Source organism: Podarcis filfolensis (assembly GCF_964270895.1).
Source record: "Podarcis filfolensis genome assembly, chromosome: W".
NCBI lineage: Eukaryota > Metazoa > Chordata > Lepidosauria > Squamata > Lacertidae > Podarcis > Podarcis filfolensis.
This window is the reverse complement of record NC_139619.1, coordinates 37,703,983-37,730,915: the sequence shown is the minus strand read 5'-3', so window position 1 is coordinate 37,730,915 and position 26,933 is coordinate 37,703,983. Positions and strand designations below refer to the sequence as shown.

At 45.4% G+C, this 26,933-nt stretch overlaps 1 protein-coding gene across 1 annotated transcript in view; it reads right to left on the bottom strand.

Annotated features, from left to right (window-relative positions):
- LOC310753736 (inositol polyphosphate 5-phosphatase OCRL-like) overlaps positions 1–26,933 on the bottom strand; it is a gene marked incomplete at both ends in the record, with an annotated part of 121,448 nt that overhangs the window by 52,143 nt on the left and 42,372 nt on the right. The gene's annotated exons all lie outside the window — the stretch shown is intronic.

Genomic DNA, 26,933 nt, shown 5'->3' with positions numbered 1-26,933 from the left:
TTCTCCGCAAGATGTTGGAGAACAAGGCCCTGGTCTAAGGTTGACCGATTTGCCCTAAAACCCGCCTGTGCTTCTGAAAGAATGTGGTTTTGTTCCACCCAGTCCACTAATTTATCGCATAGGTGGGCTGCGTACAATTTGCTAATGATACTTAGGAGGCTAATTGGCCTGTAATTAGCCGGATCTGATCGGCTCCCTTTCTTGAATAAAGGGATGATGATTGCTAATCCCCAGTCCTCAGGGATAGTAGCCGATTGATCTATGCTGGTGAATAGGGCAGCTAGCACAGGGGCCCACCATTCAACATTAGCCTTAAGGAGTTCCGGTGTAATATTGTCTACACCGGGTGCTTTTCCAGGTTTAAGGGATTGGATGAGCCTATAGATCTCTTCAGTTGCTACTGGGGGCCATTCGGTGCCAATATCACTCGAGGCTGGGGGCATGGCCTGCAGATGTTGATTTGATGTATATAAAGATGAGAAGTAAGCCTCCCAAGTCCCAACTGGTATAGTATAATCAATTTCAATTGGGGAGTCTTGCCAACTTTTTGCAACTATTTTCCAAAAAGTGGCTGAGTCTTTCCTTCGAGAGGCCTCTAATAAACGTTGCCACTCCCCCCTTTGGGCCTGAAGCTTTTTCTTTTTAATCAGATCTTTATATTTACGTTTGGCTTCGAACCATTCCGCAGGAAGCAGGGGTAAGTTTGCTGATTTGTAGTTCCTGTACTTATCCAACAAAGAACGCTTCATAGCAATACATTCCTGATCAAACCAGGGTTTGGATTTGTTGAGGAATAAAGATTGGCGCGATGTCTTTTTTTGGGTCAGGTGGGGTTGCAAAAATGAAATCAGATCCTGGAACAAGATTATTCTAGATTCAAAACATGGTGAGTTTAAGAGATTATCTCTTCTCATGAGGAATATGTCCGAGTATAGCCTTTCAGATGTTTCAACATTCAGCTTTTCGGACCATCTAATACGCGAGTATCTCAGCTCCATGTTGGAGGACCTGGGAGCTTCAAGTTTAACGTTGCAAAATAAGTCTTTTCTTACATCCAGGAGGAGGCAGAGTGGTAGGTGATCACTATCAACCCTCTCCTCCACTTTGCACTCAAGGGTTCTATTTAGGAGATTAAATGATACCATAACATAGTCGACAGTGGAAGCTCCTGCATTTGATATAAAAGTAAATTCCCTACAAGTCTCCCCAATCTTGCGCCCATTTAGTATGACCAGGTCCAGTTTGTTAGAAAGACGCAATAGGCACAGACCTGCATAATTACATCCCTTGTCTTTTGAGAGTCTGGTGGGTATAAGATGGTTTTCTTCCACGATGGGTGGCGAGTCGTGGAAGTGTGCATAAAGTGCTTCGTCAGACTGGCCAATTCTGGCATTAAGATCACCAGCCACTAGCACTGAAGCTGCAGGGGTTTGAGTCATCAAACCATCAATGTATGTTTCCAACTCATGCCAGGTGTTTTTAATCAGCTGCTTGCCTCTTTGAGGGGGAAGATATACATTAATCAGTAGCAGGGTGAAGAATCTACTTTTCACTAGTAAGGCCATAGCCAGGTGTTTCAGTGTCTCTAATTTTACTAAGGACGCCCTCAACCTTGTAGATATTAAAATGCCTAGGCCACCCTTGACTCTCCCCCCTTTAGTGCTTGGGGATCCTGTAAGGGACATTGAGGAAAAGCCGTTAACTTCTAGGTCCCCTGTGAGCCATGTCTCCTGTAAAAATACTATGTCGTAGCCTTGGATAAATTTAGCAAAGGATGGATCAGCTGCCTTTTTTTGCCATCCAGCGATATTCCATGATAAAAAGCTAAGGTTGGCTTTACCAAGATCCACTCCTTGTCAATTATCTTCCAAGGTACTGTTGGAGTTTACCATTCCACATGGCAGCCGACTATCATCCTTACAAGGAGAGCTGCCCAGGTGTTCTATGGTGTCAGATGGTAGATGTAGAGTGCTCACATTGGTAGACACTGGGCCTTTGCTATGCAAGGCCTCCTCCTGGGGGTACTCTACCTGGTTGTATCCTAATTCCGCTTCATCTAAATATCTCATTTTGGACCAGAAGCCTGGTGAGGTTTCCTTAGGCATGTTTTTCCTTATAGGGAGCGATGCATTATTCTCCTTTGTGAGTTGTACTTTCTTGATTGCAGGTAGATTAATCTCTGCTTTTACCTGAAGGTTATGTGATCGACGAGCCGCTGAATCGACTTCTTGTGAGATGATCGTTTTGGGAGGGCTCTTGCTCTTTCTTTGGGCATCTACCTTGTTTTCCTTATAAAAATCTTTCCTAGCCAGCTTGTTTCTTAGCGTTTCTAATCTTTCTAGGATTTCAGCTTGTATTAAAGGCGGGAATGTCCAGAATTGACTAATTAAGGTATTTTCTTCAAAGGAGAAGTTGTGTGTAGGGGTATCCAGTTCGTGAGGCGACTGGTAATTATTCTGATAATCAGCTTTATTGTTTTCCACCACCTTTGAATAGATGTCTTTCTTCTTTGATTTGATAAGGTGCAAGGGGAGGGCCGGGCACTTCGAATAGGCGAGTCACTGTCAGGCCCACCCTTTGCAGCTTCTCCTTATTAATTAATATTTGTTTTGCGGACGAGTCCTCTTTAAATGTCAGCATCACTCGATTATACTTATTGTCATTTGGGAGAAAATCTGCCTTGATAACATCACCTTGTAGTAGGAGGCCTCTGAGTACTAAGTTGATTTTTTTAAATATATAGGTTCTTTGTTGGTCCAGTGAATGTAATTCTGTACGGTTGTACATAGGGCAAATAACCAATCTGCTTCTGTTGAGGATCAGCGTTTGATTGTTCTGAGTTTTCTTATTGTGAATGGGAGTGATAGTCTCCACAGTAGCAGAGGAGGTTTGCCGGCCTTTATCTAATTGTTCGTTCCAATCTTTCGTTGATTGAGGGTTAGGGTGTTGTGAAACGCTTGTCACTTTAGGTTGCTGGATAATGCTCTGTATTGGAGTCACGGGTTTAGTATTCTTTATATTTGGTTCCTTTATTGTGGGATTCTCCAGGAGCTTGAATAACTTAGAAAAATTCAATTTCTTAGTTCGTGTGTGACTCTTAGTCCGCCTTCCCACTTTTATGTTTTTAGACTTCTTCTTGTGAAGTAGATGTATTCTTTGGTGGCGATGCTTCTTTTTAGGTGAGGGGTGTGTGACTCGACTGTTGGTAGACATTGGAGTGGCCCTCTTTGAGACTTCCGGAGGCGGCGCCTCCGACAATGGCGGATTCCCTCTAACTCAGAGGGAGACAGCTCCGCGGAAATCGGGTCCTACCGCTGCAGCGAAGCGGGGACCCTTTAAAAACCGCAGGTGGAAGAAGCCTGCGGCCCTGGGACTCGGCGGGCACCATTTGCGCCCCCCCGTTTGGCAAAGGAACCCTATAAAGGGCTCCGGAGTGAGACGGGGGTTGGCGTGGTGCTGAGAGTCAATCGCTACCTCTGCGGAGCGAAGCTGCACAGCTGTTGTCGGAGAGCGCTGTCCTTCTTCCTATGACAATTTGGATTTTAAACAACAACCCGTGAGTAGGACAATTGAAAATTTTGGATTAAAATACAGCCTTGAATTTGACCTGAAACGGGAAGGTGTAAAAAGGAAGTCCACCTCCCGTCCTTTGTATAAAGATCAAAGCAAAGATTTTACAAGCTAAAAGCCGGGAAAACAGATAGCCTGAAGTTTCCTGCACTTTTAACCATCAAACCCCCCTTGACAGCAGGAGGAAAGGGGGGAAAATTTGACTTTCTAATCCTGCAGAGAGAGAGTTAAGAAAATAAGTTTCCACTGTCCCTAACCTGGGGACGGAATGACAGGAAAGAAACGGTCGGTGATATTTACAATTTGAAAATAGAAAAATTGATATATAGAACTGGAAAAGGGAAAAATAATTCCAATGCTGCTTTCTGCCTGTTTGTTTTATATTGAAAGGAAATAAAGTATCTGGAAATCGAAAGGAATTTTTCCTTGTTGGATACAATTTAAAGATGGATGCCAAAAAGTAACTACACCCCCTAGAGGAAGCCAGCCAGTGTGTTTGTTTTTCAGTTATAAAGAGAACATTGTATCTGGGAAAATTAGACCATGGGACCAGCTCCCTGACCTTGACAGAAATGAATAGAGAGGAAGTTTTATCTGCTCTGAACAAAATATATGATGGGCTGCGACAGCTGGAGGAGAAAATGTCTTTGATGAATCAAAAGAGGGACAATACAGCAGCTAAAGTCAGTAAAGAGGTGCCAATGGAAAATGCAGCTACAGAAACTGCACAACAATCTATTCAGGATACTGGTTTAATAGGGCAACTGCAAGGGCAGAGAAAGATGGATGGGATTGTGAATGTATCTCAAAAGACACAGAGAATGCAATACTGGAGGATGGAATTTGGAGGACACTGGCCAAACTTTGAAGTTAAGAAAATTTTTATTTTTGGTGGGACTGTGAAACGAGTGGAAGATTCTTTTTGGAACAATTACTTTTTGGATTACAAACTAAACACTGGGGAGTGCAACACCGGGGAATGGGACAATTGGATAAAAGGAAATGAAGAATGTTACTGTACGGAATTACCCGGTGATTGGCCCCCCAAGGAGAAAGAGAAGGAAAGGCGAAAGAACTCAACAGGGATCAAGGATGTATGCAACTACAAACAGGAACAAGAAAACTCGCAGAAGGGGCTTGGAAATGACTTGAGAGCCTCAGACATTAGGACACCTGACTGACAAGGATATAATGATATATGGACTGACATTGCCGTGAACCAGGAAAAGGGACGCTGGATTAACTTAGAATGAGAAACGTCTTTTGTAATTAACTTATATTTATGGAATTAGTTTAATACTAATGAAATATTAAAAGATGTTGGAAAGGATGTAATTGGCTTTAGCAAAATTTAGTCTAAATTTTGAAAGTTTAATGATTTGAGGACAAGATAAAATTAATGAAATTATTGTAAAAATGAAGTGGTTTGAGTAATAAGGTGAAATAAGAATTTGTAAGAACGGTTTGATTATAAATGAAAATATGAGGATATTATATGGGGATATATAATTAAGGGTAAGGTAAGAGGCATGAATTTGCTGAACATATCTTTAATTGGAATACAAAGAGGGAGGTGGGAGGGAGTCAGGAAAATAAGTTAAAAAAGAAAAAATTGTGAGAAATTGAAAAGAGGGATTTTTATTTTTCTTGTTTTTTCTCCTTTTTTGTTTTTTTTTTCTCTTTTTTCCCATGCTTTTTGTGTTGAACTTATGATTTTGTTATTGTTTAAGACTTTGTAAGCTTTTTTTTTTTGTTAAAATCTAATAAAATATTATCATAAAAAAAAAAATGGAGTGGCCCTCTTTGGGACCTTCTCTGAGCTACTGGGCTCTGTTGGAATTTCAGCCGCTGGAGTAGGGGGGTGTGAGATTGCTCCCTTCCTGATGAGCTCTGTCAGGCTTACTAGCAAACCCACGCATTCCGTAAGAAAGTTCCTGATTGGTCTTAATTCTTTACTTGTGTGCATTTGGCATTCATTCATCATTTCATTGGAAAGCCCAATCAGGATACAGATATTGCTATCTGTGTCCCAGCAGGCTCCTTTTAGCCGACTTGGATTTTCCTCTGTTCTCGTCGCACTTGAGGGTTCCATCCTAGCCTTTTCACTGGAGCTGGCTGCATTGACTGATCCATCTAATGTGACTTCCAAGCGTTTCAAATTTAGTTCTTGATCATGTTCTACAAGGGTGTCGGTAGCACTAGATTGGGAGACTATCTGAGCCATCTCCATTGCCAGACTGATCCCCTCTCTCTCCTCACCAATATCAGGTTCCTTCCCATACCATGTTCAGTCAATAGACCAATCGTGGAGGAGTGGGGACTCGGAGCATATGGGCGTTTTTGTTTTAGGCTTAAAATAATGCAAAATTTTCGTCTGCGAGGTTGCTGGTGGTGATTCTGCCCTCTGCGTTGGGGAGACCCCCAGAGCTTTACATTTCTGTCTGGTGAGCACCATCTCCGTGGAGTATACGGAGGTATGGAGGTATGTGGGATATGTGGATGTGAAGATAGCACCGCTTCGTCCCAATTAGACAAGCTGGAATTAACACTCCTCTCGTTAGATAATGCTCCCCCCAGAAGCTCCACGTCTAGTTAATTAATTAGAAGTGGCTGTGGTCCACTGCGAGTCAGACTTTCCGACAGTTCATGAACTAGCGATCAGAGATAGAGGGGGGTAGATGGAATAGATTTTTACAGCGGCATTACTTACAACAACCGTGGCAGATGCAACGTTGAGGGGAGGAGGGCAATGAAATCCTATCGGGCTTGAACCGCCATCTTACTTGCCGAAGAAACTGTGTAAAAATACTTCCCGACGGCGTTGAAAGTCCTCCGGTGATGCTAGCATTAATTTAATGCCCCCGCTGTGCCCTGTCAGCTGCGTGGAGTTCCAAAATGTAGGTAAAGCTCAGTACTCTCTCCTCCTCTCTTTCTCTCTCTTCCACTCTCCTCTAATATAGTTGCACTTGGAAAGATGTTTCGTTGCGGTAGGCAGACCTCCAGCAGCCGAATGCCAATAAGATAAGGAGGTAATAAATCACTCCGGCTGGAGTCGAAGTCGGTGAAAGCTAAAGCTAAAACATCAGAGGGCAGCGAGGGGCTGCTGCTCCCTCGACAGATTGAGCAGTAAAACAATAAAACAATAAACTAAAAGCAAAGAGAAGCGAGGAGGTGGTAAAACAGCTGGTAAGACGTTAAAACTGAGACTATATTCAGTAGGATTTTTTGTGTTTCTTTCTTCTTTTTCTCTCTATCTCTTTTCTCTCTTCCTTATCTTTTCTTTTCCATCTTGTCTTTTGTCTCACACTACAACTTGAACCACCACAGCGACTTTTGATTTTTAAATAGAATTCCATTAGCCTTTATATTTTTAACTTTTGACTCTTATCTGCAAACTCCCAATCCCACCTCCCCACCTTAACACTGGGAGGGCCATGTCCCCGGAATTTGTGAAGACAGGATTCTCAAAAATACCTCTTCCTTGTGGCTCCTGGAGTATTGCAGGGAATGGCTGGAGGTTTTCTACAAGCTCCTGGACCTTCATATCCAATGCTTGATCATCCTTAAGTACTGTTTCCGCCCCCGTCTTAGGGCTATTGGGCGCCTTCTTCAGTATTTCAACATCCTGGAGAGGACAGACACTTCCTACTAGACTTTTACTCCAGACATTTACAGAAGGCACAGAGGCACTGGTTGAAGAAGTTGGGAATGAGCAGACAGTGCTATTGCTGAGAAGGAGCTCCACCCCAGGGTGCTAAAGAGCTCTTTCCCTAGCCTGCAGGTGCCAGAAGGCCAAGCGCTGGTGTTGCAGTGGTGGTACTTCAGAGGAGTATGAGAAAAGGCTGCTCTGGATTCTGGGTATATAAATGGCCTTGCCTGAAGCTGTGGATTGTGCTCTGCATTAGCAGAGAGGCTCTACTTAGTTGCAAATGAAGCACATTTCAGTTATTATAGAAACCGGTGTTTCCATGCATGCTTGTTGAGAAACTATGTGAACTAGACAGCCGCTGTTTTAAACTGGCCCTTTTTCTGGCAGGTTGGACGATTAAAGTTGACTTGATTAACTTCATCCACCAACTACCCTTCTAAGCAACCAGAGCAATTACAAATAAAAGGATCTCCAACCGTGCACTATCCCTATCTGCAAGCAAGCTCTCCCACAAAGTGGGGGGGCAGGGGATCCCCGCTTCTGTGCTTTGCCTCAACGCCCCAAAGACAAGCTGTCCATTTGGAGAAAAGGGGGGAGGGGTGTACGCCACAGGAACGGCCAAGAACGCTGTTTTTTGCTCAGCAATGAGGCGTTAAAGCAGACATACCTTCCTCTGGGTCTGCTCTCTCGGGTCGGGCTCTCCCTTTCCTCAGCGGCGGCGGCTGCAGCAAGGTCGGGGCACACCCCAGCCAGCGGATTGGCTGGCTGGAACTGGCTGGAATGTCCCCGGATTTAATTAATGTCCCCGGATGTAGTCGGGACTTCCGATGCTGCTTGCTGCCATGGCGTCAGCCATGTTGCAGCGCAGGAAGCCCCCAGGCGTAAATCCTGGGACATTCCAGGGACAAATTTCTGCCGGGGACAGATTGCTGAATCCGGGGACTCTCCCTGGCAACCGGGGACGCCTGGTAAGCCTCCTTCTGGCCTTACCTGAGCAGCAAGTGCAGCTTGTCCTGGATCACCGTGGATCCCTTCAGCTGCCATCAAGCTCCCAGGTGTGGATCTGTTGTCCTGACCTGATTTTTAAATAGAATTCCATTAGCCTTTACATTTTTAACTTTTGACTCTTATCTGCAAACTCGCAGCCCCACCTCCCCACCTTAACACTGGGAGGGCCATGTCCCCAGAATTTGTGAAGACAGGATTTTCAAAAATACCTCTGGCTTGCGGCTCCTGGAGTGTTGCTGGCAACGCCTGGAGTTTCTCTTCAAGCTCCTGGAGATTCACACCGAATGCTTGAGTTTCCTGAAATACTGTTTCAGCTGCATGCCACACCTCAGCCAAAAGAGCTGCTACCACTCAAAAAAAGTTTAAAAAGTTTTTTAAAAATTTCTCATTAAAGAATTCTATATATATATATAACTACTTTTCCATCCCCACTCCCCCCTTTTTCTATTTACTTATTACAATGTTTTTTTTCTTTTCCTTCTCTTTTCTGAACAAACAAACAAAAACTATTTTCAGTAGGATTTTTTGTGTTTTCTTTTTCTTTCTTTCTTCTTTTTCTCTCTATCTCTTTTCTCTCTTCCTTATCTTTCCTTTTCCATCTTGTCTTTTGTCTGACACTATAACTTGAACCACCACAGCGACTTTTGATTTTTAAATAGAATTCCATTAGCCTTTACATTTTTAACTTTTGACTTTTACGTTTTTAACTTTTAACTTTTGGCAAGCTCCCAGGTGTGGATCTGTTGTCCTGACCTGAATACAAAAGAAGTGATTTTACATCTCCATTCCAACACGAAACGAAAGCCCCGAGCCTGGCTTCATGCTCCCCCTCATCTGGAATATGGTCACTTCCAGCCCCCTCCCAGCCCAAGGATCTCCTTGTAGAGGACTGCTTGTATGACAGAGAGGTTTTCTGTTGAGTGCTGCCCCCCTCTGCTGGTGCAAGCTGTTTCTCTAGCAGAAAAATGCTTCCTGGTAGATTGGAAGTGGCCACCCCTCTTTCTCCAACCCATTCCATATGCATCCCGACCCCAACTATCAGGATTTGCCATCTGGCCTGACTCTACAGTGCTGCTGATACACAAGATAGGCAATAGCCTGCCACTCACTAACCTAACTGCAGCCTTGCAGGAAAAGAATATAAGAGCAGCCAGATATTTTGTAGTCCAGCCTATTCACATAAGCAGACCAGTCCCCTGCAGCGCACACCCTCCTACTCAAAACCAAGTCAGCTCACCGCCATAAACTGGGCCTCTTTCTCCTGCTTCACTTCTGAGATATTTCAGGGCAGGCTGGATTAAAGTCGGCTCACATTCCTGGCAAGGCTGTTTTCGTCCACGGAGTTTGTTCTATGAGACACATGAGCCAAATAGCCGAGGAGACAGTTTTTTAGCTGCCTGTCATATGGGGTGATTGATTAGAAGCTTTGCTTGCCCCCGGAGTCCACACGCTTCCCCTGCGGTACTCTGCTCCCAAGGGCTCCTCACAGCTTCGGCAGAGTGCATACGCAGCGTAGAAACAGAAGCTGTTGCCGTGTGTGCGTAATAAATCAGGCTTAACGCACGCTTTCTTCCTTATCTTACAAATAGCTTTATTCTCGTAGCAAAACAACAAATCATAACTCTCCCGGTGACAGAGCACACATCTTGCTCCTCTCCCGCAACGGAGCAACACACAGTCTGAGAGACAGAGAAGAACACTCCCCTCAGTATTCTAAACCACGCCTCAGAATGTGAGACGTCACTCAGAACTTCTTAACCCTGTAAGTTCTGACTCTCTCCATATGTCATTCATACACTTTATACTGAAAGGATTTCAGGGGCAGATGCTCTTTTTCTGCATGGAGGGTGGGGGTTTCCAAAGGGGCACTATTCAGACCTGCATTCATGGCTTATGAGTCGTAGCCGTGTGACAACTGCACATCATGCTGATGTGTTCAAGGGCTGATGTTGCACTTCTAGGTAGAAGAGCTCGTTGGCATTATTTTAGGCTCTGTGTCAATTGACTTTGTGACATGATGGGGGGGAGTTATTTTTTTTTTTAATTTTTTATTTATAAAATTTTCAAATTTAACAATAAATAATAAAAAAACACAAAACATTCCATTTGAATTATACATCCAAATCTAATCTTTCCACTTTCAGACTTCCTTCAGTCTATCTGGAAATTTTCATGTTTTCACAATTATTCACATTTCTTGCATCTATATTGTATTGTTTTTTTAACCAAATTAATCTTAACAATTATTATAAAACAATATTTCTTTCCATTATTATCACAGAACTTCTTGAAAACCTACAAATGTTAATTGACCTTCACATATATTCTTAATATACTCTGTAAATTTATTCCAGTCCTCGGTAAATCTCTGGTCTCGCCGGTTCCGAATGGGAGTTATTATTTTTAGAGTATTTACCTGCAACCTATTATGTGGGAATTTCAAGGTACTTTACAACTAGGTCCGAAAATAGGCAAACATTGAAATGCAGCAGAATAAACAGGCCCACAGTAAAAAAATATCCTTCAAAGCCCATATTGGCTGGCAGCAGCATCCCCCCAAATCCATGATGGATAAACACTTTCCCCACATGGAGCAGAATTGCACCCATGTTGGCAAAGGCTTCCTTTCTAGAAGGGGGAGCAGAGGCTGCCCCCACCCACTGCTCTCTTCTCCCAGGCATCTGAAGAGACAAACGGCTCCCCTTCTCTACCTGTGTGCCACAAGCCTGAATTGCAAGACAGTTCCCACTTTGGGGCAACAGGGAACAAACATGCAGAGGACGAGTTCTGAGGCTCCCCCAACAAAGCCATTTCCCTGGGCCCACCTGCCAGCCTGCTGCTGGCTGGCTGCCCACCCACAGGAAAACGGCACGATTCTCCCCACCAACAGGACATAACAAGAAGATGGGCACTATAACATAGGACTTCCTAACTTGTGAGTTCTGATGAGCCGCTGCTGCTTCCCCAGTTTAAAGGATGGCGGCTCAGGTGAGCCATTAAGCTAGAAGCTGCCTTTCAGAAATGTGGCACGCAGGAGGAAAAGGACCGACCCCGGGATGGGCTGTCTGCCTTCCTTTTGCCTTCCACCTCACGACATCCTTCCCCAGCCTGGTGCACTCCAGGTGTTCTGGGGCTCCATCTCTCACCAGGCCCATGCGGTATGGCCAGGGGTCAGGGATGGGGGCAGTTGTCCAAAGCAGCTGGAGAGACTCAAGGAGGGCATTACAGCCTCAAAGCCCTTTCCCTACCTCTCAATCTGGACTTACCTGGCCTTGCCCCTGGCCGCCTTTAGCCAGATCAGCTGTGCTCGGAGCTGGGACAGACCCCTCTGGAGACTTAGAGGTAGAGGAAACAGCCTGGGTCCCCTGGAGAGCACTCTCAAAGGAGATGCCCGCAAAGCAGATCACACTTTTCCTACTCCCAGACTGCAGGCTAGAGAACGTCGCTGCACGCTGGTGACCCATTCCCTGGGTGGTGCACTGGGAAGAAGAAACCTCATCCAGAGATGGGAGGGAAGCACTTTGGCCAGTGCCATGGGGCCTTTCTTCGGAAAGCTGCTCGGGGACCTGCAATGGAACACTGCCCAAGGAGGAGGAAATGTGGGAGGCCTGCTGGGAAGGCTGCTGGGACCCCGACTCTTCCTGGCTAAGGGAAGCAGCTCTTCCAGTGGTATCTCTGGGAACAGAGGGCATCGAAGTGAGCTGGCAATGAGAAGGCTCAGCCAGGTGGGAGCCGGAGGTCTCTGTGGTCGCACCCAGGGATTCGTTGGGCGAACTTTTCTTCTCCATTCTGTGGACACGAAGGCAAGTCTTCTGACCACTGTACCAGCTGGTTTCAAAGACTATTTTTTATGAAAGCTTGAAAAACAAAGAAAACACAATATCCAGAAATCAGTGTCAGATATCAAGCATTTTGAAAACATAAAAATGAAAAGAAACAGAAGACGAAAAGCTTTCTTCTTTGTTGCAAAGTAATGCCCAAGAATAAGCCCAGAGTAGGTAGGCCTTTTTACTCCTGGGGAAATCACCGGCAATTTCATGCCAAATGCAGCAGAGGGAAGGGGCACAGGAGCTGCTATGAAACAGACAATCCTCAAATCACAGCTGTTTGATACAGGGATGGAATCAATCCTTTTGTTTCAGTAAAAACCTCAAGGGTCGTAGGTTGTGGTTAAATGAACTGGATGGTGTTACAAAGGGTCTAAAAATGAAACACCGTTTTTCAATTTGAAAACTGTTGAATGATCTTTACCTATCCTGGGAACAGTACATGAAGAACTACATGAAGATGATGTACAGATGCTATACAACACCAGTGCAGTTAGGGAAAATGTACAAAACTAGTTCAAATATATGTTGGAAGTGTAAGGAAAAGGAGGGAATATTTTATCATATGTGGTGGGAGTGTAAGGTAATTAAAACATTTTGGGAAATGATATACAATGAATTGAAGAAAATGTCCCATTTAACATTTGTTTAAAAACCCGAGGCATTTTTGTTGGGGATTGTAGGGAAAGATCTGCCAAAAAAGTTGAAAAACATCTTCATGTATGCGAAAACGGCAGCGAGAGTTCTGGTTGCGCAAGGATGGAAGACTGAAGAAACCCCAACTAAAGAACCATGGCAAGAAAAGTTGATGGACTATGCAGAAGTGGCACAATTGACATATAAGCTACAGGACAAGGATAACTATGACTTTAAGGATGAATGGGAACCTTTCACAAAGTCTCTGAAGATGCAACAAAGTGAATTGGACTCCTTGGCAGGTTTTGAATAAACATCCACAATTTTTTTTTTTACTGATAATGATCAGCTATACAGTTAGAGGATCTATACAACTTTGTAACATGCAGAAAATAGCAATATTAGAGAAACCAAAGACTGGAACTGAGGAAAGTCGGGAGGTGGGGTGGGGGTTCGGGGGGGAGGGGAGGGGGAGGGGGGAGGGAGGAAAAATGGGGGGGAATAAGGATATGTTTTTGGATAATATGTCTTCTTATAACTTAGAATTTTTTTTTTTAAATATCCTGGGAACAGTACACCACAGTGGTGGGCAGTTCCACAGACCCTCCTCCTCTGCTCAAAATGCATACAGACCCATATTTGCGAGGGGAAGATCCAGACAAAAGGAGTCTGTTTTCAAAGTACCCGCGGAGGGGCTTAGATGGCTCCATCCTCTTGCCTCCCCGTCCCCCGATCACTGTTTCACTCCGGCAGGTGTCTCAGACCTGGGTGGAGCAGCCACAAATGACAGGCAAAGAGACAAGGTCCTGCCCAGATTCAGGCTTCCTCATGAACGTGTGGAATCTGTACATGTTTCTGTTGGCGCTTCCACTAGTGATTTATCTGTACAGGATCGGACTTCATTTCAGCCAACCACATCCTTCCTCTTCCCCCGACAGCATACTAGAGTTCATATGGATTTCAAAGCATGCTTTGGGAACTTGTATGCTTAGCTTTAAACTCCACAAAATTAGCCTATGGCTAGGATGCTATTTATTAAAGTCTGTGTCCATTAAAATATGGTCAGATACTAGTATGCTTTCCCCCTTGTTATACAATTATTATTTTTAAAATTGCATTCAACTATTTACTATTTAAACAGCTTATACACCACTTGACTATAATCATCTCTGACGTGACACACGAGAAATACATTGCAGAAAAAGTTAACATTGATGACATCAGACTTCTGTTAAAAAGACCTGCTGGCATAAAAAAAGGATTTGGTAGGTGCTGGGTGCTCTGCCTGATTCTCTCAACTGACAAGATGTAGGTGTGGTTGAATCAAATAGGAACAGTGACCACAGTGCTATTGTGCTGGTCCTGGGGGGAAGGTTACCGTTGGCATAGTCAAAGTCCGGTCCTGGGTCACTAGCCTGGAAACAGTTCACAAGGAGCGGGGCGAGGTCCGAAGCAGGAAGCCGGGCAGGGACAGGAACACTGGAGGGTCAGGTCTGGGTCCGGGCAGGAACAGTTACTCAACAACGACGTTGCTCCCGCAACCTGGGACCGGGCTGACTGGCCTTTATATTCTCTGAGGCCAGGGGCGGTCCCGGCCCCCAGGAGACCCGCCTCTCCTGGCCTTAAGGCGAGCACTCCTCCTGGGAGAAACCAGTTCCCTTCGCCTCTCTGCCCTGAGCCTCTGCAGTTCAGGAGAGGCCGAAAGGTTACTGGGCCCAGGGGGAGACTCACCTGTAGGCACTGAGTCCTCAACCACCTCTGGAGCCAGAGTGGATTCACCTGGTGCCTGCTCCTGAGGATCCAGCACAGGTGCAGGCGCTTCAGAATCAAGGCCCTGTCGGAGCTAAACAATACAAATTGAGAGCATTTGCAGATGACTTGGTACTTACGTTACAAGAGCCAGAATCTAGTACTAAAAGGGTTTTAGAACTAATTCAAGATTTTGGCCAGGTTGCAGGATTTAAATTGAATAAATCTAAAACTAAGGTATTGGAAAAAAAATTTACACCTATGGAAAGGGAGAGGTTTCAGAATGAGACAGGTTTAACTGTGGTTAAGAAAGTGAAATACTTGGGGATCAATATGACAACTAAAAATGTGAATTTGTTTAAAGATAATTATGAAAAATGCTGGACAGAGGTAAAAAAAGATTTAGAAATTTGGTCAAAATTGAAGCTTTCCTTGTTGGGTCGAATTGCAGCTATAAAGATGAATGTATTGCCTAGAATGTTATTTCTGTTTTAAACATTGCAAATTGTTGACAAGATGGACTGCTTCAAGAAGTGGCAGAAAGATATTTCTAAATTTGTCTGGCAGGGCAAGAAGCCCACGATAAAATTTAAGATATTAACTGATGCAAAAGAAAGGGGGGGATTTGCCCTGCCAGATTTTAAACTTTATTATGAATCAGCGGCTTTTTGCTGGTTGAAAGACTGGCTACTTCTTGAGAACACAGATATCTTGGATCTAGAAGGGTTCAATAACACTTTTGGGTGGCATGCATATTTGTGGTACGACAAGGTCAAAGCTCATAAAGCTTTTAAAAACCATATTGTCAGGAAAGCACTGTATAATGTCTGGATTAGGTATAAAGACCTGCTGGAGAACAAAACTCCCAGGTGGTTGTCCCCAATGGAGGCAAAGGCCGTGAAAAAACTTAATATGGAGTCTAAATGGCCGAAATATTGGGAAATTTTGGAACAAGAAGGGGAGGTAATGAAATTGCAGAGTTATGAGAAATTGAAAGATAAAGTGAGAGATTGGCTCCATTACTACCAAATAATGGAGGTTTTTAAGTCAGACAGGAAAATTGGCTTCCAGGTGGAAAAATCAAAACTGGAGACAGAACTATTAGAATCCAAAACTAAGAATTTGTCAAAAATGTATAACTTGCTGTTGGAATGGAATACACAGGATGAAATAGTTAAATCAGCTATGATCAAGTGGGCACAAGTTATTAGTCATAACATTATGTTTGAGGACTGGGAACGGTTGTGGACCACCGGTATGAAATTTACGGCATGTAATGCCTTGAAAGAAAATATTATGAAAATGATTTATAGGTGGTACATAACTCCAGTCAAGCTCGCAAAAATTTACCACTTGCCTGATAATAAGTGTTGGAAATGTAAAGAGACTGAAGGTACATTCTTTCACCTTTGGTGGACTTGCCCAAGGATTAAGGCTTTCTGGGAAATGATTTATAATGAAATGAAAAAGGTATTTAAATATACCTTCCTGAAGAAACCAGAGGCCTTTCTCCTGGGTATGGTCGGCCAATTGTTGCCAAGGAAGGACAGAACTTTTTTTATGTATGCTACAACAGCAGCAAGAATACTCATCGCAAAGTATTGGAAGACACAAGATCTACCCACCTTGGAAGAATGGCAGATGAAAGTGATAGACTATATGGGACTGGCAGAAATGACCGGCAGAATTCGAGACCAGGGAAAAGAGACGGCGGAAGAAGATTGGAAGAAATTTAAGGACTATCTTAAGAAACATTGCAAAATTATTGAAGGCTAGAACGATGTTCATTCAGAAATTAAGGAGTTAAAAGCTGTAATGATTATGTGATTAAGAAAAGAAAGGTTAAAAAGTATATAGAAATTAGGGAAAGGATTTGCTGAATTGACTTAATTAGAGAATGGAATACAGAAAGGGGAGGTATGAGGAGGTCGGGAAAGTAAGTTTTATGAATATAAGGGATGGAAACTATACTTGTTTTGTATGTGTGTTCTTTTTTTTTGGATTGTATGTATTTTTATTGTTTTTGTTTTATTGTTCTGTTTATTCTGTTTTATATAAATTCCTAAACTTTAATAAATATATTATAAAAAAAAAAACAGAATCAAGGCCCTGCCCCAGTTCAGCCAACCCTGGAGGCGGGGACTCCTGTGCAGGCTGGGATTCCTCCGGTTCAGCCTCTGAATCGGATTCCCAGGCCATCACACCATCCCCCCTCCCAGCCCCCCCCTCAATCGAGGGTCTGGACCCGGCTTGCTGGGGTACGCCGCATGAAAATCTTGGAGGCAGGCAGGCGCGTGGACGTTGGCTGCTGGTTCCCAGGAACGGTCCTCCGGTCCATACCCCTTCCAGTCTATGAGGTACTGTAGCTTTCCCTGCGGTATCGGGAGTCCAGAATGCGTTCCACCTCGTACTCAGGCTCCCCCTGAACCAAAACTGGCTGCGGTCGGGGATGGTTCGGGTGGAACTCGTCGGGGGGGGGGGCCACCGGACTCAGAAGGCACCTGTGGAAGACCGGGTGAATCTTTAGGGTTGCGGGCAACCGGAGACGGAATGCCACAGGCGAGACCTGGTCCACGATAGGAAATGGGCCGGTGAAACGGGTGTCCAGCTTTCGCGAAGGTCGAGAGGGGTGGAGGTGGCGAGTGGAGAGCCATACCAGGTCACCGACGTGGAGTTCCGGCCCCACCTGGCGGTGGCGGTCGGCCTGGGCCTTGTACGCCTCCTTGGCCTGGTGCAGTTGCTCCATCAATAGCTGTTGCTGGGACTGGAGCTCCTGAAGCCACTCCGTCACCGCAGGGACCGCGGATGCTGGCAGCACATCCGGAAACAGCCGTGGATGATAACCGTAACGGGCCTGGAACGGGGTCTGCTGGGTGGACGCATTCACCGCGTTGTTGTAGGCAAACTCCGCCAATGCTAGGTGGTCGACCCAGTCATCCTGCTGGTAGCTGCAGTAACACCAGAGGTACTGCTCCAGCACCGCGTTCGCCCGTTCCGTCTGGCCATCGGTCTGTGGGTGGTAGGCTGTTGAGAGACAGACCTCTGTCCCGAGGGTCTGGTGCAATGCTCGCCAGAACCGGGATGTGAACTGAACGCCCCGGTCGGACACCACACGCTCAGGTAGGCCATGCAGGCGGAAGACATGCTGAAGGTACAGCTGAGCGGTTTCCTTAGCTGTGGGTATGGATGGGCAGGGGGCACAGTGCACCATCTTAGTGAAATGGTCGGAGAAAACTAGAAGGCAGGTACAGCCACGAGACGGGGGTAAGTCCACAACAAAGTCCAGCGAAACCGTGTGCCAAGGATGTGGTGGGACTGGCAATGGCTGAAGAAGGCCAGAGGGTCGCCCGGTAGGGCCCTTGGCCCGCCGGCAGACATCACAACCAGCGACGTAGCGAGCCACGTCAGCCTTCAGGCGGGGCCACCAAAACTCACGGCTTACTAGATGCGTGGTCCGATACCGCCCAAAGTGTCCCGCTGCTGGGGCATCATGGGTCATCCGGAGAACCTCAGCCCGCAGTGGCCCTGGCGGGATGTACAGGCGACCGTGGTGCAGCAGAAGGCCCTGATGCAAGACCAGCCCCGGATACTGAGGGCATGACCCTTCGGCCAGTTGCCGGAGTCGTTCCTGGGCCCAAGCGTCAACCCGCTGCTGTACCCGCACCCGAGCCTGCAGTGGCTCAGCCTCCTGGGTGGCCAGGAATGCAGCCGGTGGTAGGATCGTGGTGGGTACTGCTTGCTGTACCATGTCTGCGTTGTCTTCAGGTTTCCGGGACAGGGCATCCGCCTTCTGGTTTTGGTAGCTAGGGATGTAGCGGATCCGGAACTGGAACCGGGAAAAGAACAACGCCCACCGGATCTGCCTTTGGTTCAGCTTGCGGGTGGTCTGGAGGTACTCCAGGTTCCGGTGGTCGGTTCTCACCTCCACCGGGTGTCGTGCCCCCTCAAGATGGTGGCGCCAGACCTCAAAGGCCACCTTGATGGCCAGTAGTTCCCGCTCCCACACAGTATAGTTACGCTCCGCTGGAAGGAGCTGGCGGGAATAGAAGGCGCAGGGTAAGAGTGGCGCATCAGGTCCGTACTGCTGAGACAAGACGGCACCGAGAGCCGTACTGGAGGTGTCGATCTCTACCACAAGAGGTCGAGAGGGATCAGGATGCTGCAAGATCAGCGCTCTCTGGAAACACGCCTTCAACCCCTGAAACGCCTCCTCTGCCTCCTTGTCCCAGGAAAACGGCGTCTTGGGGCGCAGTAGCCGGGTCAACGGGGTGGTGCGATGAGCATAATCTGCAATGAAGGTCCGGTAATAGTTGGCGAACCACAGGAATCGCTGTAGGTCCTTGTGGTTCCGAGGTGCCGCCCATTCCCGAATCGCTGCCACCTTCCCAGGATCCATCTGCACCCCATCTGGAGAGAGTCGGTGACCAAGGAAGTCCACTGACCGCTGATGGAACTCGCAGTTGCTGAGCTTCGCATACAGGCGGTGCTCCCGCAAGCGCTGCAGCACGGTCCGGACATGACCCTCGTGGCGAGCCGGGTCACGGGAGAAAACCAGAATGTCATCTAAGTACACCACCACGTACTTGTCTAGCAAGTCCTGGAACACGTGGTTGATGTACCGTTGGAACACAGGGGGCGCGTTGCACAATCCGAAGGGCATAACCAGGTATTCAAACTGCCCGTACCGGGTCCCAAATGCTGTCTTCCACTCATCCCCGGCTCGGATCCGAATTAAATTGTAGGCCCCCCGGAGGTCTAGCTTGGTGAACACCTGCGCCCCTTGCACCCGCTCCAGCAACTCCGAAATAAGGGGCAAGGGGTACCGGTCTGGGATGGTAATTTTGTTCAGGGCCCGGTAATCATGGCAAAGGCGAAGCTCCCCACATTTCTTCTTAACGAAGAGCACTGGCGCAGCGGTGGGCGAGGTAGAAGGCCTAATGAAACCACGCTCCAGGTTCTTGCGCAGGAAGTCCTGCAAAGCTTTGCGCTCTGGCTCTGTTAGAGAGTATAAGCGACTCACCGGCAGGGGCGCTCCGGGCTGGAGGTCTATGCCGCAGTCAAAAGACCGATGTGGCGGCAGCTGGTCTGCCCCCCGTTCCTCGAACACGTCTTGGTAGTCCCGGTACTCGGCGGGGAGCGTGGATGCAGCCTCCTCAGTGGGTGCGGCTGCTAGCATCTCGGACCGAGCATGGGGACATGGGTCTGGAAAGTGCACAGTCCGATTGACCCAGTCAATCTGAACATTGTGAGCCTCCAGCCAGTCCATCCCCAGCACCAGGGGGAACCGGGGCATGGAGGCAATGTCAAAAGTTCGCACCTCCCGGTGCTGCTGGAGACACAGGACCAAGGGCTGGGTCTCCCGAGTGACGGCACCCGAACGCAGGAGCCGTCCGTCAATTGCCTCCACCTGTACTGGTTCTGGCTTGTTCTGAAGTGGCACCTGATGATGAGCGGCAAAGGCAGCGTCCATATAGGAGCGGGTTGCCCCCGAATCTACCAGAGCGTGGGTAAGAATCCAGGGCCCACCTGGAGGGTAGAGACGCACCGGAACCATGAGATGTCGCAATTCCACTGGTGAGGGCCCCTCCTGCATGGTTTGGGACCCCAGGTTGCTAGGGCCTTCGGCTACCGAGGTTGGCGGTTTTCCTTCGACTGGCATCTTCTTGGGACAGGATCAGGCGTAATGTCCACTCCCACCGCAGTAAAGACACAGGTTCCCCTCCCGACGCCGCGTCTTCTCCGAGGGGGAGAGGCGAGGTCGCGCAGCCCCGAGCTGCGTTGGCTCGTCCAGCAACTCGGCTGTGGGCGTGGACCTGCTGGGAAGGACTGGAGCCAGGAGCCGGGGGTGCTGGTGGTCCCGGGCCTGACGACAGTCCTCCAACCGATCGTCTATCTGCAGGCTCCGCTGAATAAGGGCGTCCAGCGTAGTGGGACGATCCATCATGGCCAACTGGTCCAGTATCTTGTCCGACAGTCCCTCAAGATACTGGTCCCGAAGTGCAGAGTCATTCCAAGACAAGTCTTGCGCCAACAGCCGAAATTCCATGTTGTAGGCGTCCGCAGTGGACTTGCCCTGTTTCATTTTTTTTTTTTTTTTTTATAATATATTTATTAAAGTTTTCAAATAAAGCATATATTAGATAAACACTTATCATTGTCCATTTAACATCTCTCAATTGTTACATGGGACTCCCCCACACCTCCCGCATACACTTACATCATTATTAAATTAATTTCAAACAAATTATCATTTAACTCATCTTAATTAATAATCTTAATTTGGTTTGACATATAATTCAGCCTTAAATCTAATTTAATGGTAGACAATTGTCTGCACTGGCATCCGATTCAGCACTCAGCCAAGTTACAATATTTTTGTAAATAAATCTTAAATTTCCTCCAGTCTTCTTCCATCCTTTCTTCTCCCTGGTCTCGAATTCTGCCGGTCATCTCGGCTAATTGCATATAGTCCATCAGTTGCATCTGCCATTCTTCCACAGTGGGTAGCTCCTGAGTTTTCCAATTCTTGGCAATTAATATTCTTGCTGCTGTTGTTGCGTACAAAAAGAATGTTCTGTCCTCTTTTAACACACTCTGGCCGACAATACCCAGGAGAAAGGCCTCTGATTTCTTAGTAAAGGTGTATTTAAACACCTTTTTTAATTCATTATATATCTTCTCCCAAAAGGCCTTCACTCTAGGGCAGGTCCACCAGAGGTGAAAAAATGTTCCTTCATTTTCCTTACATTTCCAACATTTGCTATCAGACGAATGGTATATTTTAGCCAGTTTAACAGGGGTCATGTACCATCTATACATCATTTTCATCACATTTTCCTTCAACGCATTACATGCAGTGAAGTTCAGCCCAGAGGTCCACAACCTTTCCCAATCTTCAAACATAATATTATACCCAATATCCTGCGCCCATTTTATCATTGTTGATTTTACCATTACGTCATGTGTGTTCCATTTCAGCAGCAAGTTATACATTCTTGAAAGTACCTTAGTCTTAGGTTCTAACAGTTCAGTTTCTAACTTTGACTTTTCCACTTGGAATCCTAGCTTTTTGTCATTTTTAAACACTTCTTTAATCTGAGCATAGTGTAACCAGTCTCGCACTTTGTCTCTCATCTTTTCTAAACTCTGCAATTTCCAGTTGTCACCATCCTTTTCTATTATCTCCCAATATTTTGGCCAGTTGGCCTCCATATTGACTCTTTTCCGAGCCTTAGCCTCCAGGGGTGACAGCCACCTCGGAGTTTTATTCTCCAGTAAGTCTTTATATTTTGTCCAGACATTAAAAACTGATTTTCTGACAATATGGTTCTTGAAGGCCTTATTTATCTTAGCTTTATCATACCATAAATATGCATGCCATCCAAACGCATTATTAAAACCTTCCAAATCCAAGACATCCGTATCTTCAAGAAGTAACCAATCTTTTAACCAGCAGAAAGCTGCAGCTTCATAATACAACTTTAAATCTGGCAGGGCAAAGCCCCCTCTTTCTTTCGCATCTGTTAATATTTTAAATTTGATTCTGGGCTTTTTGCCCTGCCAGACAAATTTAGAAATATCTTTCTGCCACTTCCGGAAGCACTCTGTCTTGTCTACAATCTGCAGTGTCTGAAACAAAAATAACATTTTTGGCAATACATTCATCTTGATGGCAGCTATTCGGCCTAACAAAGAAAGTTTTAGTCTTGACCAACTATCCAAGTCTCTCTTAATCTCTGACCAACATTTTTCATAATTATCTTCAAATAAACTCAGATTTTTTGCTGTTATGTTTACCCCTAGGTATTTAACTTTTTTAACCACATTTAGTTCTGTCTCTTTCTGAAGCTGTTCCAACTCAATATCTGTCATGTTTTTCCCCAAAACTTTAGTTTTTTGCTTATTTAACTTAAATCCTGCCACTCGACCAAAGTTTTGAATCAGTTGTAGTACTCTTTTCAAACTAGACTCCGGCTCCTGTAATGTCAGAACTAGGTCATCTGCAAAAGCTTTAAGTTTATATTGTTTCGCTCCGACCTGAATCCCTTCCACCAACCGGTCCCCCCTAATCATATTCAGGAGCACTTCCAGAACCGAAATAAACAGTAATGGGGAAATCGGGCAGCCTTGTCGTGTACCTTTTTCAATTTTAAACTCTTCTGTAACCACATTGTTAACTATCAGTTTAGCCTTTTGTTCTGAATATATTGCCTCAATCCCGTTCTCAAACCCCCGTCCCACTCCCATTTCTTTTAAATTCCCCTTCATAAATTTCCAAGAAATGTTGTCAAAGGCTTTCTCCGCGTCTATAAAAATTAAAACTGCTTTAGTGTTTATGTTTGTTTGTAAAAGTTCCAATATGTCTATGATGTTCCTTGTGTTAGTAAACATATGTCTGCCCGGGAGAAAGCCTGCCTGGTCTTTATGGATTATCTCACTTAAAACTTTCTTAAATCTTCGTGCCAAAACATCTGCAAATATTTTGTAATCCACATTTAAAAGGGAGATGGGACGGTAATTCTTGAGTTGTGTCTTTTCAGTTTCTGACTTTGGAATCAATGTGATAAATGCTTCTTTCCACGATTCAGGCGCCTTCTTCCCCTCCATTATTTCATTACTGACCTCCAACAAAGGTTGTATCAAATAATCCTTCAATGTCTTATAGTAGTTAGAGGTCAGTCCATCTGGCCCTGGTGATTTGCCCTGTTTCAGACTCAGGATGGCCTGTTCAATCTCTTGTCGTGTTATTTTGCCATTTAAAATTGTTCTATTTTCTTCTGACAGCTTTGCTAATCCATTTCTCTCCAAAAATTGTGTAATCTCTATTTCATCTTGTGGCCCTTGAGTATATAACTTTTTAAAATACCTCTGGAAGCACTTTCTAATCTCTCCCGGGTTCTGAATGTTCCTTCCTTCAACCTCTAAGTTTGTTACTGTATTTAATCTTTGTCTCCTTTTCAACTGCCAAGCTAGCAGTTTCCCACATTTATTTGCCGATTCAAAAGTTTTTTGTTTCATTGTTTTAATCTTCCATTCTATTTCCTGATTTATCAGCTTGGAATATTGCGCCTGATAAAGTTTGATTTCTCTCAGAATCGGTTGGGACTTCGGGTTAGATCTTAACTTCTTCTCCAACTCTTTGATACTTTCCAGAATTTTATCTTTCTTTTCATTTTGCAGTCTTTTCTTTAAGGAATTCTGTTGAATCAAGAACCCTCTCATCACAGCTTTACTTGCATCCCAGATAGTTCTTTTTTCCACCGTAGTGTTCAAATTAATCTCAAAATAGTCCTTTAAGGTTTTTTGGGCCTTCTTTACAATTCTTTGATCTCTAAACAGGCCATCATTCATCTTCCATCTAAAGGAGCCGATTGGGATCAATGTCATATCCATTCTCAAGGCGTTATGGTCAGAGCATGTTTTGGGGCAGATTTCCACCTTCCTCACCTTAGGTGCCAGACTTCTAGTTATCCATATTTGGTCGATTCGTGTCCAAGTCAGTTGAGCTTCAGAAAAGAATGTTCCTTCTCTTCCCAGGGGGTTTCTAACTCTCCAGATGTCAACCCAGTCCATATTGTCAGTCATTTCAAAAAAGGTCTTAGGTAGTCTTCCCTCTTTAGTAATGTTCTGGTTCTGTGACTTATCCATATTTGTTGATACGACCCCGTTCATGTCCCCCATCATGATGACGTTGTTGTAATCCAGATAATCCAGCATGATCTCGTGCAACTTCTTATAAAAATCCGATTTTCCTTCATTTGGAGCATAAATTCCTAATATCAAAATTTTTTCTCCTTGATACTGTACTTCTATTGCGAGGATTCTTCCACTTTCATCTTTAAAGAGAAATTTTGGTGAAAGGCTCTCTTTTGCATAGATCACTACACCTCTCTTTTTAACTGTATCCGATGATATAAATTCTTGACCAAGCCTTTTATTTATTAACACCTTTCTATGGAGCCTAATCACATGTGTTTCTTGTAAGCATATAATGTCCAATTGTTCCTTTTTTAAAATATGAAAAATTTTAGACCTTTTTTCGGGACTGTTACAGCCGTTTATGTTCCAACTCAAAAGCTGCAGAGACATCCTGGATAGGTCTGGTTATTCTTTCTGGGGTGGTACCTTGTTCTCCGGTCCTTGAGGATCCGAGGGGGCGGGCTCCCCTGGAAGTTCTGGCGCTGGCAATCCAAGTCCTTTGTGGAGGTCTTCTCCGTGTGCTCCCAAAAACTTGTCTCTATCTTCCACTGTTTTGATTTTGATCTTTCTCCCTCTGTAGGTAAAGGATAATCCTTGTGGAAACTCCCACCTGAAGATAATTGCGTTGCTTCTCAACAGTCTTGCCAATTCCGTGTAGTTAGATCTAAGGTCCAGCAACTGCTTAGGAATGTCCTTGTAGATTTCAATTCTCTTGCCCAAAATGTCTAGTGACTTTTCGTAGTGCAGGCCCAAAATCTTGTCCCTTTCCTCCTTTGATCTCAGTGTTATCAAACAATCTCTGGGCTTCTCTGTCCTTCTGACTCTGCCAAGCCTGAAAGCAGATACAATTTTAAAGTCTTTTTCCTCTAACTTCCAAAACTTGGCAAATTCCTTAGTTAGAAATTCAATAAAATTATCTTCTTCCACCTCTGGTATTGACCGTATCCTCAAGTTGGTCTCCCTGTTTCGCAGTTCTGTCATCAAAAAGTAAATCTGATGTTCTCCAACTTGTTTACTGAGTGGTCTTACTTCTTTCTCAAGTTCTTCCAATCTTTGACTAGTATCTTCAGCCAGTTTACGATTTTCACCTACAGCCTCCTTTAATTCTCCAATAGACTGGGCATTCTGTGCAACTTGTCCAGTCAGCTTATTCAAGCTTTCTGTGTTCTGTTCAATTTTAGCTGTATGCAAATCAGCCTTCTTGTCCAGAGCCTCCAGTTTCTCCAAAATTTTCTCCAAGACAGAGCTACTTGTCCCTGAAGCCATATCTCCCAGGTGCAGCTCCTCTGTCTCACCCTCCCCTGCCTGTATTAGGGAGGCCGCCTCTATGTCTGGAGGCAAAGTGGAAGGCAAGGCCGGCACAGAAGATCTACGCTGTGAGGCTGCAGATAAAGTTAGAGTTGTTTGTTTAGTCCTTCCTCTTCTCCTTGCGCCACTCATTCCAAAGTTATCTGTAATCCAAGGTCAATCCAAGTTGTTCCCATGAGAAAGCAGAGTCCCAGATGCAATAGTCAAACAGAGGCCGGGAAAGGGAAAGTAAAACAAAGTCACTGCTGTAAATCCAAAATCCTCTAGAGGGAGCTTAATACGTCTTCAGGGAAAAGATCAAATCCAAGTTAAACTTATAAATTTAAATCCATGTCTATCGCCTCCACAATGTATTATTTTTAGCAGAGTAAACTTAAAGCAAAACAGTGTTTCTTACAGTGCCTTGACTGCAACAGTTTCAAAGTATCCAGTTCCAACTCAGAATGTTTCAAAACCTGAATTCAATGTATCCAAAGTTGCAAACTGGTGCTCATCCAGGCAGCTCCAGCACCAGAGATTCTTATTTATTTTATAATCCACTGGTGCCACAGAAGAAGGATATCAGTGCACCCCAAATATGACCAGCAAAAGTCAATAGCTCAAAGTCTTTCACTCAGAAAACTGCTTTAACAGGGTGCCAGCATTTAGTTAACGCATAACTTTTTGTCTCCACTCCTCCTGCTCTTTGCTTAAAGTTCAGTATAGCGGGAGATGGGCTTCCTGCTTATCCTCACTCCGTTTTCAGCCAGATTTCAACTTTTTTAAAAAAGTTTTAAAAGTTTCATAAAGTTCTCAAAAAGTTTCAGAAAGTTGACAAAAGTTTCAGAAAGTTTTCAATGTCCAAATTTACTCACGGGTTGTAGTTTCCAAAGTTCAGAAAAGTTGCAGGAAGAAAGGACAGCGCTGACCGGCAACAGCAATGCGGCTTCACTTCGCTGTTTGCGCAACGACCCACAGCGCCGCTACCCCCTCCGCGATCCGGAGCCCCTTACGGGGTCCCTTCAACGTTTTGGGGGCTGCTTCTGGCGCCCGCCGGGTCCCGAGACCACAGGCTTCTGCCACCTGTGGTTTTCCTGAATGGGTCTCCGCTTCGCCGTAGCGGACGACCCGTTTACAGCGGAGCTCCCTTCTCCTTACTCGGAGAAGGCAGCCATTACCGGTCGCGCCGCCTCCGGAAGTGTGGTCCCGGGCCTGACGACAGTCCTCCAACCGATCGTCTATCTGCAGGCTCCGCTGAATAAGGGCGTCCAGCGTAGTGGGACGATCCATCATGGCCAACTGGTCCAGTATCTTGTCCGACAGTCCCTCAAGATACTGGTCCCGAAGTGCAGAGTCATTCCAAGACAAGTCTTGCGCCAACAGCCGAAATTCCATGTTGTAGGCGTCCGCAGTGGACTTGCCCTGTTTCAAATGCCTAATTGCCCGGTTGGCTTGACTCTCCTTCTGGGGGTTGCCGAATGCGGCCTCCAAATGGTTGCAAAACCCCA